Below are 19,262 nucleotides of genomic sequence, written 5' to 3'. Positions count from 1 at the left end.
CAGCTCCACTAGTCTAAGACCAAGAAAGCCAGTGACGACAGTGGCGCAGAACAAAACTTTACCAATTAACGGAAGTAAAGGGAAAAAAAAACCTTGAGAAAAACCAGGCTCAGTTGGTGGACGACCATTTCTTCTCTGGACAAACTTGCCAACTGGCCAACATGCAGGACGTCTATTGTGGAGAAGCTGCAGGTGTGAGAAGGTCACCGGTGGGTGTTCAGCCTGGCCCATGGAATCAATGCTAAGACTCATATGTCACTGTGGTCTTTCAGGAATCAGTCTCATGCTCTCCACTCCTCCATGGCCACCACAGCATCTGCTCAGAATACGGCCGGGTCCAGGGTTATGGATATCACTAGAAGTCCTCTAAGGTTGCCATGATCTCTTCACAGGTCAAACTCTCTAGAGGCTTTGGGATGAGTATCCCTTGGTGAAAATAAGGAACAAAGAAAATAATTAGCGTAGCTGCTGTTCATAGTGTATTTAAACAAGAGATTGATTATCAATGCAAAATAAACTGCTAAAAATAAAAATAGCAACAGTATGTGATGCATTATGTGTACGCTTTCCTAAAAAGATAGGTCTTTGATCAAGTTTTAAACTGAGAGAGTGTGTTTGAGCATCAGACTTTATCAGGAAAGCTATTACATAGTTTAGGAGCCATAAATGAGAAGACTCAACCTCCTTTAGTGGACTTGCTATTAGTGCTATTCTGGGTATACCAGAAACCCCGTGTTTTGAGTTATTGAAAAATTTATAAATTGAGAACTAAGCCAAAGGAAAAGTAATGAATGAATAATTCTTTGCTCACATTGGATAAACTAAACTACTCAAATTCTTTGCCATATTGGCTTTTTTATGTACATAATATTAGTTGATGATATTAGTGCAACCTCATGAAATTTCACTGTGAAATTCAATAAGTTAAGAATATTTTTAAAGACTGTGGAAATTTGTGGAAATAAGTAAAATTACTTATTTTTTAAGTAAGTTAGGTTGTCATCATACTTTCATGCAAAACAGTAACAGTATCAGTGACGTGCAGTGAGGTTTGTGGCTGGTGAGGCAGTGACCCTTTCAAAGTCAAAAGTCAGATTCACAAACATATCCACCCAACTACCAATTGTGTTTCATATTTCATAGCAGAATTTTTTTCTATACACATGGCAGGAGCATATTGGGCAAAGTAAAAATGTAAAATGCATAGCGATAAAACATACCTAATAAAATACACCCAGCTGGATGCTACAGACAACTATAACAAGCGACACACACAGCACCACGGCGGATGCACTCTCTCTCAGTCACACACACACACACACACACACACACACACACACACACACACACACACACACACACAGGATTTGCACACTGGTCTTACCTTTACAGCACTTGTAAATGATGTCTTGACATGACTTAAATTACTTCGAAATGAACGTGTTATCTTCTGCCCCATCCTTTGAAGCAAGTCCTTTAGCTTCAGGATTGATTGTCAATTATTTATTCACGTTTTGATTGAAAGTCCAATTTTCAGAATTTTTAAAGTGAATATCTGCGATTTTTGCAGTCAGTCAGAGCAAGACATAAAATAACTGAACTGAACTTTACTACGTAAAAGGAGAGTAACCACTAAACAAGAATAACATGAGCTCTCGCGTGCCCTCTTCAGTGTGGTAGAGCTACTGCCTGCCCCAGCTCATGTCTTTACAGTGCGGCTGTATGTCAGATTCTTACACTGAATAAGTGATATGTGTGATATATGTGAAATACATTACCTATTATATGGAAAGTGAGGACATATAATAAAAATGTCTACAGTGTATAAAAACATTTCAATAAAGAATTACATTGGTAGCATACACTGAGTGAGCAAAAGTAGTGGGCTCAAGCCAGATTGCAAGGGATTGCGCAATCTGACGTGAAGCAGAGCTTGGTGCGCTTCCTACGCTATAAATGAACAGAAAATAGGCAAAATGCAGCAGTTTTGATCATTAAAATTATTAAAATCATTTGAATCAAACAGAAATTGCATTTATAGCTCAGATCAGTGCACATATATTTTTTTTTATTAGTATACATCTTATGATGGCAGGTGAGGCACTGCCTTCCCTGACCATTCATCCTTGAACAGTATAGTATAGTAGTCCATAGTGTGTGTATAGTAGTGATGCGTGGATGGTGGTTATATCCGCGGGCGCTGCTGATAATTCGTGAGTAAGGCGGGTTGGGTAATAAAAAAATAAATTGTGATTAATTGCGGGTGGGTTGCGGGTGAATGTAACATGGACATGGCAGTGGACCAGCAAAAAAGCAGAGAGTGGGCTTTGCAGAATGGGAAGACGGCCAAAATAATGGATGAAGTGCAAGAGTACTGTTCAAAGTTTCAGTTAAGGGAGTCATCAGAGGAAAATCTGCTATCATTCTGGGAGAAAAAGGACCGCTTATTTACACGACTGCTGCGCCTTGCGAGGAGAATCTTGTTCATTTCTACAACAAGCGGTGAAAGCGGATGCTCATTCAGTGCAGCTGGCCGCGTTTTGGAGGCGAGGCGGAATCGCCCGAATTTAGGCACAGTAGATGCTGTTCTGTTTTTGCACAGTGCAAAGAAAAAAGCCAAGTAAACACAACATCGCTGCCATTTAGGCTGAAGTGGCACCATTTTTGTTATCTTGTTCCAGTATCTGTAAAAGTTAAAATGTCTTATTTTTACTTTGTGTATTTGAAAATGAAGAAAATGTTGTCCAAAGAAAAACTTTGTTTTTATAAATAAATATTCATTTTAAAACGTTTACAATTAACATAGGCTATTATTTTACTATCAGAGATGCACACATTAGTTCACTGAATCTGCTGTTAATATCCACTGTGACTTATCATCAGGCCTAAAACAAAGAATTAGAATCGGGTGCATGTCGGGTGCGGCTATACTGTACATATATATATATGTGTGTGTGTGTGTGTATTTCTTTACCCAACCACAATCATATCTAACTCCAATGATGTAAAATCCATCAACATACAAATAAAATGTTAAACATGTATATTTCTCGTAAAGTAGCACCTGCCTTATAAAACATGCCAGAGTATGGCAGTTTATTCGGCTACGGCTACCCCTGCTAAGGAACTATGCATATATACAATGAACTCGTAACTAAGGGAAGTTTTGTAGTTATTCTTACCCAATTCAAAGTAAATCCACACAGGAAACATTTACACATTCTTTACACATAGCACTACAACGTATAGGGAAAAAGGAAAATGAAATAACTGACGTTCAGCTTTCAGACGAAGATTAGGGTGATGGATGGCAATGAGATCACACTCTTGTACAGGCGACACACTTACCAGAATAATATTGTTGTTTATTTATAGAAACTGAAAAATGTCATCATAAATAATGAGTGTGGCATTCAGAAACCAATCAGAGTTGAAATCTGAACAAATCCCACCATAAGCTCTTTCTCGCGCAAACTTTCTCCTGTCAGAGACATACAGTACACCATGGAATTATATGTGCACGTACAATCCTAACCATTCCATTATTCATGATGTTTGCCTTCCCTTCTTTCTCTCTCCTCCTTTCTATATTCATCTGCTATTTCTATGTGTGTGTGCGCTGTTGTTTTTAGCAGAAACCAGTTTGACCACATCATCTTCTTGCTCTCGCATTGTTCTGTTTAATGAAGATATGCGGCGTATATACTATTTGAATTGGGAAGGTGTCACAGATCTGCTGTGGTTTGCAGTAATTCTCCCATTGTGAGTCTGAATAATCAGCCCAAATGAAATGCCAAGACAGAAATAGGAGAAAGAAAGATACTGGAATGAATGAGGAAGGAAGGAAAATGGGAGAAATAAAGTACTGTACGTCAGTTCTTATTAGCCCATTGTTATTATCAGCCTGGAGCCAGCAGAAGTTTGCATTCAATATGACTTAAAGTGCATTCAATGTACAGTGTTTGTCTTTTATCATTCGTAGCAAAGTGAATCTATGACCTTGGTCTTGTTAGAGGAATGTCATCTAACATACTTTTTCAATAGACTTTTTTTGATAAAGAATGTTTCTGAGTGTTTAAAAGGTGTGAATGCTTGACTATGAACATTTTATGAATGCTGTCTGACAACAAACCTTGTACAATTCATTTCAGTCAAAGCGTTCAAATATTCATATCAGTTTAAAAAGAAAACATTCCAGACTGTGGCCTTCTAATTAATCTACTAATAAAAGCTTGACTCAAACATTATTTTTTAAAAACTAATTCTGTACAGAAAAGCAACTGAAATGTCCTCATTTTCTCTCTCTGTTTTTGATTTTGCAAGACAATGTTCCACAATGTAGTTCAACGTCTCATTATTTTCTTAAAAAGAGCATGTTTGCTGTCTGACATGTCCTCACACAGAAGTGAAATTAAACGGCTACTGTGGTCTCTGCCTGCTTAAAATAATTTTAATTTGATAGCACTTCCACGCTTTCATGCGTTTCCTTTGTTCTTTTAGTCATAGAACACATAAGAATCCAGTAATGACTCCTCAGCTCTTAACGCTGCTTTGCACCTCATGCTATTTCAGTGATGCACTGATTTAATTGTCATTGAGACTGACATGTTTTAAGGGCAAGTGACTCCACTGGCTGTGAACTCTTTAGTTTTCAGACAGCGCTGTCAACTTTTGAGTTCAGTTTGGAGTCAGAACTATTTCTGGGGATTTTTTTAAATTATTTCATTATATTATATTATATTATATTATATTATATTATATTATATTATATTATATTATATTATATTATATTATATTATATTATATTAATGACTCTAATGTAATAATTAGTAAAATGTAGTACAATATATAATTAATCAACAAATTCATTACATTTGCTATCATAGAACGCAGCATTTAAATCTCTGAAAGCATTCAAGGGAGCACTTGAAAGCCATGTCAATCAGCTGATCTGTTAGTGGACTGATGGCAGATTTGCATGGTTCAGCTAAGAGAGGCTTTCATTAGCTCTCATGTCTGTGTAAACGCTGGTTGAAGCAAGTATGTTACCATTCAGGCCATAACAGACATTTCTGTTGAACACAATGACCAATTATCCCATGACTTGCACTCTCATTGGCTGTAGTTCATCACTACATCTGACCCCATGTTGAGTCAAGTCTGCTGACTGGTCCAGGATATTTAGCATGGTAGAATTCGGATTTTTGTCAGCGAGGTGTTGGCGGTGTTGATGTGACATTCAGTACTGTAGTTCACACATAATGACTGCTGAGTGCCGATTACCTGCTGATTTCCCCCCTGTCACAGCTCGATCTGACGAGGTAGTTAACCTGCAAATCAAGCTCAAACTGAGCTTAAAATCCTAACTAGGCATAAAGCATGCCTCGTGTGATCAAGTTAGCATTATGGGGTTTCCAATTGTTATTAATTCACACATTTTCACTTGTTCCATAGTAAGAAAATCTTCTGTCTTTCTAGCCAGTGATGCATTTCTTGAACAACAACAACATAAATCAATATATTCACTACAGAACATTAAATACACAACACATAACTTAGTACCTACCTTTTCCAGAAACTGTACCATACTGTCATGCATCCACCATTCAAAACCATGTTGGTTAGAACCACAGCGAAATGAACTGCCAACTTATGCAGAACATTTTTACGCAGCGGATGCCCTTCCAGCTGCAAACCATCTCTGAGAAACATCCACACACATTCAAACACACACTCATACACTTCGGGCAATTTAGCCTACCCAATTCACCTGTACCACATGTCTTTGGACTGTGGGGGAAACCGGAGCACTCGGAGGAAACCCACGCAAACGCAGGGAGAACATGCAAACTCCACACAGAAACGCCAACTGAGCCGAGCCGAGGTTCAAACCAGCGACCTTCTTGCTGTGAGGCGACAGCACTACCTACTGCTCCACTGCGTCACCATCACTCAATTCATTTGTTGAAAAGTATCATGCTGCATTGCAGCTACAATGGAGTGACATTGACAGACTGTAAACCTCAATGCATTTGGAAGTCCAAGACATATAATATAATCATCAAACATGCATTTCGGTGATTTTAAAGGTTATTTCAAAAATGAATAAAGCAGCAGTTATGAGTTGGAAGATATATATACAGTGCTCAGCATAATTGATTACACCCCGTTTTGAAAATGAATATTTGAAAATGTTTGTCAGTGAATATAGGCAATGTATTTTGGTGCATTTAATCAAAACAAATTTATGAAACAGATATATTTATTAAAATAATATTTTAGTCACCAAACATATTTAGAAAGTGCAAGATAATACAAATAAATTCAAGCAAAATATTGCAAAAAAATAAAATAGATAAAAATAAAATAAAATACAAACTACCAAATTTCAACTATTGTTTAGTTATTTATTTATTTTTTGTTTCTCTTAATGTCTCCTCTTTAAATATTGTATATATTATGTTTTATAACATATAAATTTGGGTGCACTAGTTTTTAGAGGGTTATTGTAAGTTATTTTGTTTTATAAGTTCCAGAATTGCCCTCAGTACTGACTAATCTAATGTATATAAGCAAATATAAGATTGTTTAGCTTTATCTCTATATAAAAACTCTGCACAACCTGTGGCCATAGGAGAAATGGTTGTGCCCAACTGAGCCTGGTTTCTCTCTAGGTTTTTTAATTTTTCACTTTTGACAATTGGTGAAATTTTTTCCTCGTGGCTGTTGCCACTGGCTTTCTTTGTTCGGGGTCTGTAGAGCTGCGCATCGATGGATTACTTTTCAGTGTTTGGACTCACAGCAGTGAATATTAAATAACACTGGACTGAGCTAAACTGAACTATACTTAAACACTAAAAACTGAAATGACACTGTATCAATTTACTATATTAAATAAAGCTGCTTTGACACAATCCACATAGTAAAAGTGCTATAAAAATAAAGGTGATTTGAATTGAATTAAATTGACTTAAAGCATACACACAATAATCTTTCGAGCGAGCACACTATACACTATGCACTCATGCACTATGTACTTATGCACTTACACACTCAACAGCTTAGTATATGTCATACCTGTCAACCTTCTTTTTTTCCCGGGATTCTCCCGTATTTTTCAGTTCTATCCCGCCATCATCCCGTAAAGGTATTTTTTATGTATTTTCTCCCGTATTTTCAGTGTGTCTCTGAAGGGTGGCAAAAAACATTAAAGGACCGAGCCTCCCTATACGCAACCCATACCGCCGAAGCACCAGGGACCGCCCATTACTCTTAAATGTGAGTCTGTTAAAAATCCCTTATTTTAGTGGGCATATCCCTTATTTTCACATCCCAATGTTGACAGGTATGGTATATGTATGTAGTGTTGTCCAAAATGGAACACTAATGATTTTTTTACTATGCGGAAATTTTGGGAAAATAAGCGTTTCCCTGATGATGTTTGACGGTTGCTAAATCAGTGAAATAAATGACCAAACTATCAAATAATACCTGCCATGAATATAACCGCATTCACCATCGGGAGGCGCTATAATCACTCTTGTAGGAAAATTTTGCTTTCACCATCCAAAATAATAAAGTTATCCAACATGTGCACCTGATAGCTCTGCCCCTTCCTCTACGTGGTCGAATGAGTGCATCATCTGAGTAATTAAATTGCACTTATTATTTTTTTGAGTTTTCAGTTTGAACGCACTACTTACTCTGTTTATACTACAAAATTGTGTAGAATAGGGCATAATTTGGAATGCAGCTAGAGTTTACTGGTGCTCTGTGGGATGGCATGGTTTTGAATGGCCTCTTGAATTGTAATGTTGCAACACCAGTGTACACACATTCACAAAAAAACAAAGTGTTTGAATTTTAAAAACATGATGCTGTATAGCACTTTTCTTGTGTGACCTCCTTTAAAAAATGATAGCTCAATTTCTTACTGAACGCTTATCTCTATGCCCTAATCACCTAGTGGGGTTTATCCTCCAGAGTGAGAGCTTTGAAATGAAGAGTGTAGTGAACCAGAAAATCAAAACAAAAGTGTAATCTGGAATGCCATTTTTGTGCAATCTGCACCATTTTGGGTCAGTTTACCACAAATGAAAGACACATAATGAATCATGGAAGAAAGAGTGTCTGTTCCTTGTGCCCTTCGAAGCACTCTGTAAAGTGGTCTGTTTTGAGCACTTTGGAATGACCATTTAGTATGGAAGCCATGATTGTTCTCACTCCAAAGCGCCATTTGGAGGTGGATTTATATCATTTGGAATGCAATGCATGTTTCTAACCACAGGGTAGGAGCAGTAAAGTCTCAACCACTCAACATTGCAATGCTGTTTGAGCACTGGAATTGATGTTTTATTAACAAAGTTTGGGAAGAGCACATTCAGATTATTAGCCAACTTAACACCGGAGGAGAATGTTCACATGCTCAACTTATTAGCATGGTAGGAGTTATATGTACAGCTAAAATCAACTAAATCCTTCAAATGTCTTTCAGAAACCTATCCTAACTTTCTTGCTTAATACAATCCCAGCTAATTGTGGCTTACTCTGGGTTTGGCTTAATTTTCATGTTGTGTTTATTGTATGACAAAACTCTTGCAAACTCTTGAACCCTGGGTTTGGAAAACACAGAAAATCATTGAACTTGACACCACAGTTCACTAACAATGATTTTGGTAAATACACCCCAGACTGGTGTGGATCACTGAGTCCATTAACCACCACCTTTCTGGAAAAGGATCAGTATTTCAGAGAGCAAAGGCCACACACAAGATGAGTTTATGATGTTTCTTATGATCCTGGTCTCCAGGTGGGAAAACGGACGGATGGACTGCGGAGCTCTAGAGGGGTCCTGCAGTCTTTGCCTTGACTTTGAGAAAATCAATTATGACAATTTGTCGCTCTGTGAAAAGATCGTTAACTTAACGAGCAGTGGGAAATTGGCGGGAAAATGTCTGATTAGGACATCTCACTGTGTGATGGTCCTGCTCTCTGATTAGATTAGTGCACTAATAGGCTAACAAGAGCATTAACTGTAGTCGACATGATGATTTTGATCGACTGGTGGCGGTAATTGGGACAGCCAATAAGAAATTTGAGGGGTGGTTAACACTCCTCAAAGTGTTCAATAATATGCCAAAATGGTTGCTTTCTGTCTGTCTGTCTGTCTGTCTGTCTGTCAGTTTTTTATTTGTCTATCTTTTCATCCCACAGTCAAAGCTATCAGTATCGTGACTGTCTTTTCTACAATCTCTTTTAGCTTCTGCCATCAGCCAGTGTGTTAGAGCTCGCTCAGCTAGACTGAGTTTTTCCCCCAAGCTGTGAGATCCCTCAACCACCCCACCCTATCTGAAATCATACATACGCAACCCTTGCACAAACCCAGAACCCATTCTCCCCAGCACACCAGATGAAAACCACACCACATGCACTACATGAAAACCCGTTAATAACCTCAGAAACATTGTGCTATTTTGAGTGTGTGTCACACTGGTTAGTGGGCTGAACAAACCACCTGTTGAAAAAAACCTCTTTTCTCTTTAGGTGTACCAGAGATTTTTTATGTATAAACACTCAATGTTTCTAGGAAAACATTGTACAATTATGAGTGTGTTCACACAGGTGAGTGGACTGAACAAACCACCTGTTGAAACCCTCATATATCTATATGTACCAGATACTTTGTTATTTCATGTTACAAGAACACAATCCAATGAAACTAATTTAGTAATTAATTCATTTATTTGCTTTTTAACATTAAATGCATCTTTTGCACAATATCTTTACCAATATTGTACAGTATTATGCAAATTACTTGTTTAGTCTGTCTTAGGTTGTGTTTAGTAAACTATTTATAGTATATGTACAGTTAAATTACAGCTTTAGTATTCTATTGGTTTTAAATACTGAATTTTACATCCAGTTGTGTTCATATTTAAGGCTTTATTTTACTATGAGACAACATTATCCACTATATGTACACACATGTAGCAAAATGATAACGAAGCTTAACGTGACTTGACTTGAAAATGAATTGAGTCTAATATTGTCTATAAACTGTTTGTCAAGCCACTTATTTATATATATTTCACTCTAGCTCTATCAAACTACATATGTCTATGTGAAGCTTCCATACTTGTATTTGTCTTATTTTTTATTTATTTATTTATTTTACAATAAATTCTACTAAAAGGGGATTTTGCAGATATATAATGTAGAAGAACCATTTTTGGATTACATTCAGAAATCAATTTCCAAAAGGGGGTTTCACAGCAATATTATTATATCTCCAACTCAGGTGTGTTTTTTTTTTTTTTTTTTCATAATTTGATTATGTTTTCCACCTTTTGTCCTATGTTGTCTTCAACCCAGGCTCATTCTGATTATGCACCCCTATATACATTTCAGGAGAGAGCAAAATATATCACAGGAGGTAATTTGATTGCATTTTTGGTTTTCTTGAATCCACCAGAGAATGCTGTTTGTGCTTTTTGAGATTTCACTCGCGAGTGTCATTTGCACCTGCTGTTCTCACATAAATACACCAGAGGCCACTGTTGACTTACTGACTAAGTGACTGACTAACTGACTGACCAACCAAACGATTTATTTGTTTTTGTTTCCCAAATAGTGAGTTGTTTCCAGATCTCTGTGAGCCACACTGTACATGTGAGTGATGTTTTGGTATCACCAATTTGCCTGTGTGTCCAGGTAAGTGAGGGTTTCTCAGTAAGTGTATGTGTGAATTAAACTGATGCTGATTGGCCGATGGCGAGTTCAGCAGTAAAACATGGCAGTGGCAGCGTGCAGGACATACAGAGACAGATCACAGTCTACACCCTCTCCATTATTCATGGTGCTCTGACACCTCCTTCTCTCCTCTCGCTCTCTCCACAACACGGCCATGTTGACAGCCAGCGCAGGAGTGTCGGACCATTTATTAATACAAGCGAAGAGTGTTAGTGCGAGAGAGGGAGATATGGAGAGATAGAGGGAGAAGGACGAAGGGAATGACAGAGAGAGAAAGAGAGGAATAAGAGAGGTATGAATAATGGAGAGGTTGTTGTTTTGTTACACCTCCTCAAAACCCATCCAAACTCAGGTCACAGATCTCATATAAATTCACAGGAGCCGGTCGAGTTTTCAGTACTCTGACAGCATGTACTGTACCACAGTTGCCATTTACACAGAAATTGGGTGGAAAAAAAGATCCCGTGTGTGTGCTTCATCTTTTTAAATATTGTCGCTGTCAGATGGAAACCTCATGTGTCTAAAGCTGCAGGAAATGAGAAAACCCTGTGTTTTGTAAATAATTAAAAACAATGACCTTAAAGCTAGCTTTGTGGATTAGTATGGTCACTTGCATACCTTATTGTATGATTACATTTAATCAAACTAAGCTTAAATGAACAGTGAGTGTCAGGGAAACATGTTTTGTCTGTCAATAAAAGGGTCATAAGGGTATTACATTGTGTTTTTTACACTTATATAGGCAAAACTGTTTTCATAAATTGCTTTGGTAGATTTTTCAAACAGCCTCAACATTGCCTGAACTGTATGTTCACAAATTTGCTGCAACATCACAACATATATATTTAGTAAATTGGTCACTTAAAAATGCTTTGTCACCATTTTAGCTCTTCTGGTCAGAAGGTTTAAATGTTTTTCCCATATAAGACAGTCAGTCATCTGTGATAATCTTTGTTTATTCCACTTTTTGTTTATACTGAGTGCTAATAGAATTGTACAAGAGTTTTGTCTAAGACTATTAAGGCAAATACAAGCCTAAGCATACACTTGTTCAGATTTCTTGGTTCTTTAACTTCAGAACAAGAGAGGTCTCCAATAACAGTCTGACATTTATGCAAGGTCAAAAAACATTTTCATTGTTTTATAATATGCATTTATTTATGCCAAATTATTCCAATGTCTCCCATATGATTCGTTCAGCGATTCATTTGTTCCCAAACTCCTACTTAGTGCGATGCAAATCTGCGCTGATTGGTCCGATGACCCAGTCTGTTGTGATTGGTCGACTGGCTTCAGTGCGAGACAGAGAAATGCGCAGCATGGTGTGAATTAAAACACCAGCATATTGCTCTACTCTTAACCATAAGTAAAAACAGTAACACACATTCAGTATTAATCCACACAGCGGCAAATGCTAAACTATTTTAAAACTTGACCCCTGCACGTGTCTAAGAACAGCTGAAGGTGACCATAGCGAGGACAAACGGCAGTGGATTTAGAGCTCACAAATGCATTTAAATCTGTAAACAAAGCGGTACGCGTCTCGTTTTAAATGTGGCTTTAGACACGATATGAGAATATGAAGAGTCAACCAGATACAGTACAAGTGGATACAAGTAACAAAACAGAATTAAATTTATAATATGCAAGCTAGAGAAAACAAGGAGGCAACCATTTTAATAACACTTACTTACACTTGTGAAATAAAGGAAGGAACTGGTCTAGTTTCTGTCAAGTCCCATATATCAATAGTCTTTTCTGATCCTTCCTTTAACAAATAAAGAACTCCTTTATTTATGAACTTATTTATGAACTTCCCGATGTAAGTATGTAGATTGCTTGAAGCACTCGTCAGAAAAATGATGGGAACACAGTACAAGGGTGGGGCTATAATGCTGAGGTATTTTTGCAAAAATAAACTTCAGCCACTGACTCTTCACAGCCTCATCTTTGGGTAGGGAAAGTAATACTAACTTTCCCTCACACTTCAGAGTACAGCATCTTCATGACATGATTCAGCTGAGATCTGCTACAGTGTTTGTCTTCTTTTTCTTTCTACAGTGTTTGTGGGCATTTAAATTTTCCCGTGTCTGCACGCTCAACAAATAACTTGAGTTCTGTATCTATGTCACGCCAACACAACTAAAGACTTGTTACAGTGGCGATTCATTCGAACCACTACGAGTCGACTCTTCTATAGATGAATCAATACTTTTATAAACGGTGCTCTTTCAGATGTAAGCCTCAGCTGGATGTTTCACTTCACTTACGGCCCATGTGAGTCAGCTTTAATGCTTCCCATTCACCTTGAATGGGTGACGTCAGGCGTTGCCGAACTGAGTTGTGGATCCGCCGGCACCACTTTAGTGGCGTTGCTTGCTGCAGAAGTTGAGACTTTCTAAACTTTTCAAGCGCCAACGGAAGCGTCAGCCAATCAGATCACTGTATGCAAATACACCAGCTCAGACAGTAGCTGATTGCTGACTAATTTCATTGGCTGATGCTGCAATGACGAGCCCCAACTTTAGACACGCCCTTGGTCAAGCGTTGACACTGAAGCCCCATGTAAATGGGGTGGTAGAGCTGTGTTACACACTGCAAGGAAGGTCATTTTCAGCAAACACCTAATAGGGGCTCTTTAAACAGCATTTTGTCAATAAAACCGGTTATACTGTATTAAACCTCCAGCATTTGTTTAGACAGAAAATTATGCATGTGAAACTATCACATACTGTATAATAACATATTACTCCTAACTCACCTAACAACTGAAATGTTTAAAATATACTGTATCCTTCTGTGAGATGAATCCATAGTCATGTTTATTAGCCACAAATCAATAAAAGCTGTTAAATATTGGAGGTATCTTTTGTTTATTCAACAACCACTATTCCACAGGGGATTTCCTGGTTTCGTCATGGGTATTTGGAGGAGTTCTTGGCTTTCTCAGCCATGGTATGACATTCTCAGCTTTGTTCAATTACGTTTGCAATTTCAATTCAGTAAATTGCCCCGCCCTATGTTCATGCTGCATTTAAAATTGTGCCCTAAATGCATGTGTACAAAACTTATAAATAATGAACTACTCATTTAAGTTATTATTAAGTATTATACAGTTAAGTCATTGTTGCCTCAACGCAAGAAAGGCTCTGGTTCGATTCCTGGCTGGGGTTGGCATTTCTGTGAGGAGTCTACATGTTCTCCCCGCAGTCCAAAGAGAAGTGATACAACAAAATTGGCCGTAGTGTATGAGTGTGAATGTGTGGGTGTTTCCCAGTATAGGGACTAAGCCAAATGATAATGAATGAATGCAGACTGTAATGTACAACTCAATGCCTTTACATGGGTTATTTTCATTACACCCCTAAACATGCATTATAAGAGTTCACACTTAGCTGATGATTGTTGATAAGCTAGTTTAGCATGCTGTCTCGGGAGAGAGCCCCAAGCTCATGAGAGCCTCGAGCCCGGGGATCCCTCCGGTTGCAGGGCGAGAGGGGAGTTTTAGCTCGGGTAGATCTCGAGAACCCCCCTCCCTCCTGCTGCGTGAGGGTTGCTAAGGTGATGCGTTGCTGACAGAATTGAATCGAATTTGGTGCTAATTTAGTTTAGTCAATTTACTTAAGTGTCATGTTTTTGGGAGTGTGGGAGGAAACCGGAGGACCCGGGGAAAACCCACGCAAGCACGGGGAGAACATGAACTCCACACGAAAATGTTGACCGTTTGGGTAGAGGCATTTTGCTGTGAGGCCGCAGTGCTAGCCACTGGGCCGCCGTGCTGCCCTGTAGACAAAGGAGGAGGCGAAGGGGTGGAAGGGGGGATTCTTCAAGACGAAGATGACTAAAGGTAAGGTGTTTGGTTTTTTATACTTGGTTAGGAGTAGTCTGATTGGTGGTTCATACATTAGCTTGACTCTGGGCCAGCCGTGTCAATCATAAGCACGTGATCCTCTCGAAATTAGTTTATGAATAAACTTCACTAACTGCTCTGCCCTGAAGCACATAGGCCAGGACAAGTGTTGGACGTTGTACCAGAGCAAATGTGATGAACACTTGTGTATGCTTACAAGTCAAATGAAGTGTACTTTGGGTTTAACAGATCAATCACAACAAGAGATTTTTGAAGTGTGAACACAATCTAAGATGCTCTTCACTTCAGTAAAGAAAACACTTTACTTTTTCAAACAACCACTTCCTTATATTACACTTCCATTGCAAACAAGCAGCAACAGTTAAATACACTTCACTGCATCTTTTATTGGATTTGACTGAGAATCCAAAATTTTTTTTATTGTATACAGTAAATATTTGTAAAACTTAAAGGCTGACATAAAGAGTGGTAAATGAAATTGATTTACGTTGAGAAAAAGTCAGACAGTATCAATATGTTCTAAAAGTCTTTTTTACCAAGCCCATCACAACATTTGTTCAGCTCTCCTTAGATGATCCATGAACAACCCTGAACTTTTTCGCCTGGAACACAGTTACCAAATTACATTTTGATTTACTTCTGCCATGAAGAGTTTGAGACCATAAAGTTGAGAGTGTTTCTGTGTCCTTAATGACCTTTAAATCACAGCTAATTGTGTAGTACAGTGACGGGGTCATTACATTCAACTATACTTAGTGTCCGGGGAGACGGCCTGTGCGACTACTCGCTCCAGTCTAGATGTCGTACTTTCATGTTCTCTCAGCTGTATTTCATATTAACGTGGCAGTAGCTGTGAGCGACAGTTGCCCAGATGAATTGTGGGAGGACTGGATGTTTAAGGTTTTGACGAACTCCACATCCAGCATCCTGCAGAAACGATAACCTTAGCTTTCAAACTGAGGCAGTGGCGCTCATGCGCAGAGTTTAGCGTGTGCATTGACAGGAGAATGTGGAGCAGGAAGGCGAGTCTTGTCCTTGCTGTCGAAACACATCTTCTGAAGTGTCAGCCAGGCGCAGGTGAGCTAGTTTACAGGGAATGAGGTGCGTTTGTGACTTCGACAGCTGTTTATTGTGGAAATAGCTTTCTAAGGCTCATTTCTGCTTTTCATCAGAGAGGGGATCACGGAGATTAAGGTTGCTGTGTGCAATTTTTTTCAGTGTTACTGTAAAATGCTTTCACCAAATCACAAGCTAATATACAGAGACAACTATAAGTAAGCAATTTGTAGACTATACATCTCTGGGAAAAATTAGGAGACCACTTCAAAGCTATTAGCAGGTCTATGGATTTGCCAATTATAAATGATTTTTTGAGTAATTGTTTAAGTATATGTTTTTAAAAAATACAGCCTGTAAAATAACAGAAAATGTACTGACAGATTTTTTGTAGCATAAAATATACATTACTAACCCAGACAATATATTACTTTAAACTATTAAAAATGTTAATAAAATATACTTTTTCAAACTTTTCAAGGTCTCATAATCCAATTTAAAATCAGAAATTAACATAAACTGGGGAAATGTTTCATAAAAAACATTAATCACAAACCATGCAAAACTGCTAATTTACGGATATATTTACAGTTCTGTCTGGTTCTTGAATCTGATTGGCTGATAGCTATGTGATATTGTGCAAATAACAGCACTAGTACAGCCTCTTCACACTTCACCAGTGTTGACAGATTGGTTGGTTTTGAATTTGATTTTGCAGGTAAAAAGTGCCATAAGCGGGTTGACAAAATTTGGCCGGTTTTAAAACGTAAATTTTATATGCAGTTTATTTTTACAAAACATAACTGCGTGCTTCTCCATTCAGTTAGTAGTGACAGTGCATAGCACAAACCACTTGGGCCCACCTGCAAGAGAAGGTGAGGGAAAGTTTTATCAAATTCTGACTCCCCGGACAAAGCTGACTCCCCTTCGCGTGCATGCACATCACACAGTGCCTGCAGTTAACTCACGGCAGTTTATCATAAAACGTATCTATAATTTTTCCACAATTGACAGCAAGAACAAACATAGAAGCATTGTTTGCTTAACAAGCAGCATCTAATTATGATCAAAAGAATTTAAAACGCCAAATAGGATGAATTTACACACAATTTCGCATGTAAAACTGAAAAAAGAAAAAAGACTGCTGGTGTTCCTTGCTGTATGGTTAAAATTATGATTAATTTGATTTTAAATAAATTAAAATTAAATTGAATATTAGTTTAATATTTTTGGCATTTTTGTGCGTTTGGGAAGGTTTTGGACAGCTTTTGGTTAGATAAATTCTGCTACATCTAGCAACACTGCCCTTCAGCCTTGTGTTTTACTCCGCTCACATACAGTGGCAAGCAGAGACACTCTACAGTTTGAAAAATATTGCTGCTGCTGGACAACTTAAAGTATGTTTAAGGCTTTTTAGTTGAGACTGTAGTTGTTTAGATTGCAACTATGTAGTTTATTTATAAGGATAGTGCGAATTTTTTTAAGATTTATTGTTTCGGAGCATCAGGTTCAGTGCATCGGTTGCCATTAGCCTGTCTGAGCAGACCAAAGAAAGTGACGGTTGATGATCCACCACAAGATGGCGACAGAGACCTCATAACAATCAATACCGGAATCAGAATAAGTTTTATTGGCAAGTGTGGTTCACACACACAAGGAATTTTTTTTTCGGCTACAGAAGCTTACAGTGTATATAAAGTGACTAGCAACAACACATAAATATGAAAGAAGACGATAAACATTAAACAGAGATGCAGTCAGTCTTAAAATCTGGATGTTGAATTGTATGTACATGTTTGTTATAAATATACAGGTTATAAGGTACTATATAATGTGATTGGAGAAAGTATTGAATTGTATATTGATATAAGGTGCAGTGTACAAGTGCGTTTAAAAAAAAATATTGCACAGTTGAGGAATATTCAACTTTTCATGAGGTAGATGGCCTGAGGAAAGAAACTTTTCCTGTGTCTTGCTGTTTTTGTGCTTGGTGCTCTGAAGCGTCTAGAGACGCCTCGCATCCAGCGATAAGTGCTTAGGGGAGAAATAATAATAAGTGCTTAGGGGACTGGCTTATCTCTGTAGACTGAAGGCATTTCATGCAGTTCAGTTTTATAATCTTAAAATGTGAGCAAAAATCACCTGTTTTGTCATCACTTTAGATATTAAGCTATAGAATTATTCAAATACTTGTTCTAAAGGGACATTTGTGAACTGTTAATGGTTTCTGCTGTTCTGACATTAGCTGCAGATGTGAACGAGTGGTGGAAGAAAGTAGTTCCTTGTACAGAAGTGTTTTTGAGAGTCTCTGTGTTAGACTTTCTTTTTTTCACACACAATTATGCTGTCGAACTGTTGTATAAACAGGTGTATACATATATATATATCTTTTAAAATACTGTTCATATATAGTAGTTTACATTTGAATATCCGATTCAAATGATGACTACTTTATATTTTCTTCAATGTTAAAGGTTTGAAAACATGAGCATGAACCTTTTTTTTCATTGAAAAATTTAATGCATCACTAATAAGTATTAATAACACTATTATAAATGTAGCTATAAATACTGTCATTACACTCTCAGAAATGCAGGTACAAAATCTGTCACTGGGTTGAAACCTTTTCAAAAGGAAATGTTTTATACTGGTGGACATTAATACATTTAGGATACACTTTTATACCTTAAAGTTAATGCGAGGCACACATTTGTACTTTTTAGGTATTTATACCTTTTGTACCTTTTAAGAACCTGTTAGGAACAAAAATGTACCTTTTGAAAAGGTACTACCCCAGTGACAGATTTGGTACCTTTATTTTCGAGAGTGTACAATGCAGCATAGTTCTGTTTTATAGATGCATTTATAGAATTGTTATGCTTTATTATAAATAATTATGAACAGAGTTATAATTCATTCTGAGCATGAGCTTCATTTAAAAAGTGTACCAACTATAACACACTCATTCGTGGCAGCAATATGCTAACCATGTTGGAAAAACATGCTAGCAACATGCTAATTAATGCTATCAGTATTTTAAACAGGGTAGCAAAATGTTTTTTACAAAAATAAGTTTTAGACAAGACTTTTTCAAGCCAGCATTTTTGAAAAAGTTTGTCCCAAGTAAACTTTGCTATCTAGTTTTAATATGGTATATAACAACATCAATATAACATTGATGATGCACAGGCAGCTGTCCAAAATAAACCGCTGATACAAGAACCTTATGCTTCAGTTTTTTATTTCCCAAATATACCCTCATAGCTATTAGTCAAGATTAGGTTTCAAATCGTAGCTCGCGGTTGCATCATCTCTCTGTTGCGGGTAGATAATTCTGTAGCGTTAATTACTCTGCTGTTTGACTATCATCCTCCAGGCAGGACCTTTCATTCTTGACCACTTGTCAGAGTGGAAATCTACCCTCCTTCTCTTCCTCTCTCTCTCAAGATTCACATCCCGAGGCTGTAGTTGAGGCTTTAATTTTTGTTTGGATGCCAATCAAAAGATCAAAGGCTGCTGCTGATTTTCATAACTGCTAATGTGTTTGCTCCATCAGCTCTGTGCTTTTCGCTAACACGGCTGACTG

At 37.6% G+C, this 19,262-nt stretch overlaps 1 protein-coding gene across 1 annotated transcript in view; it reads left to right on the top strand.

The window, feature by feature from the left end:
• mov10b.1 (Mov10 RNA helicase b, tandem duplicate 1) overlaps nt 1-19,262 on the top strand; it is a 391,861-nt gene that overhangs the window by 55,367 nt on the left and 317,232 nt on the right. The gene's annotated exons all lie outside the window — the stretch shown is intronic.

This window comes from Danio rerio, chromosome 8 (genome assembly GCF_049306965.1).
Source record: "Danio rerio strain Tuebingen ecotype United States chromosome 8, GRCz12tu, whole genome shotgun sequence".
NCBI classification, from domain to species: Eukaryota; Metazoa; Chordata; class Actinopteri; order Cypriniformes; family Danionidae; genus Danio; species Danio rerio.
The sequence above is the reverse complement of the archived record's forward strand: the minus strand, read 5'-3'. Positions and strand labels throughout refer to the sequence as shown.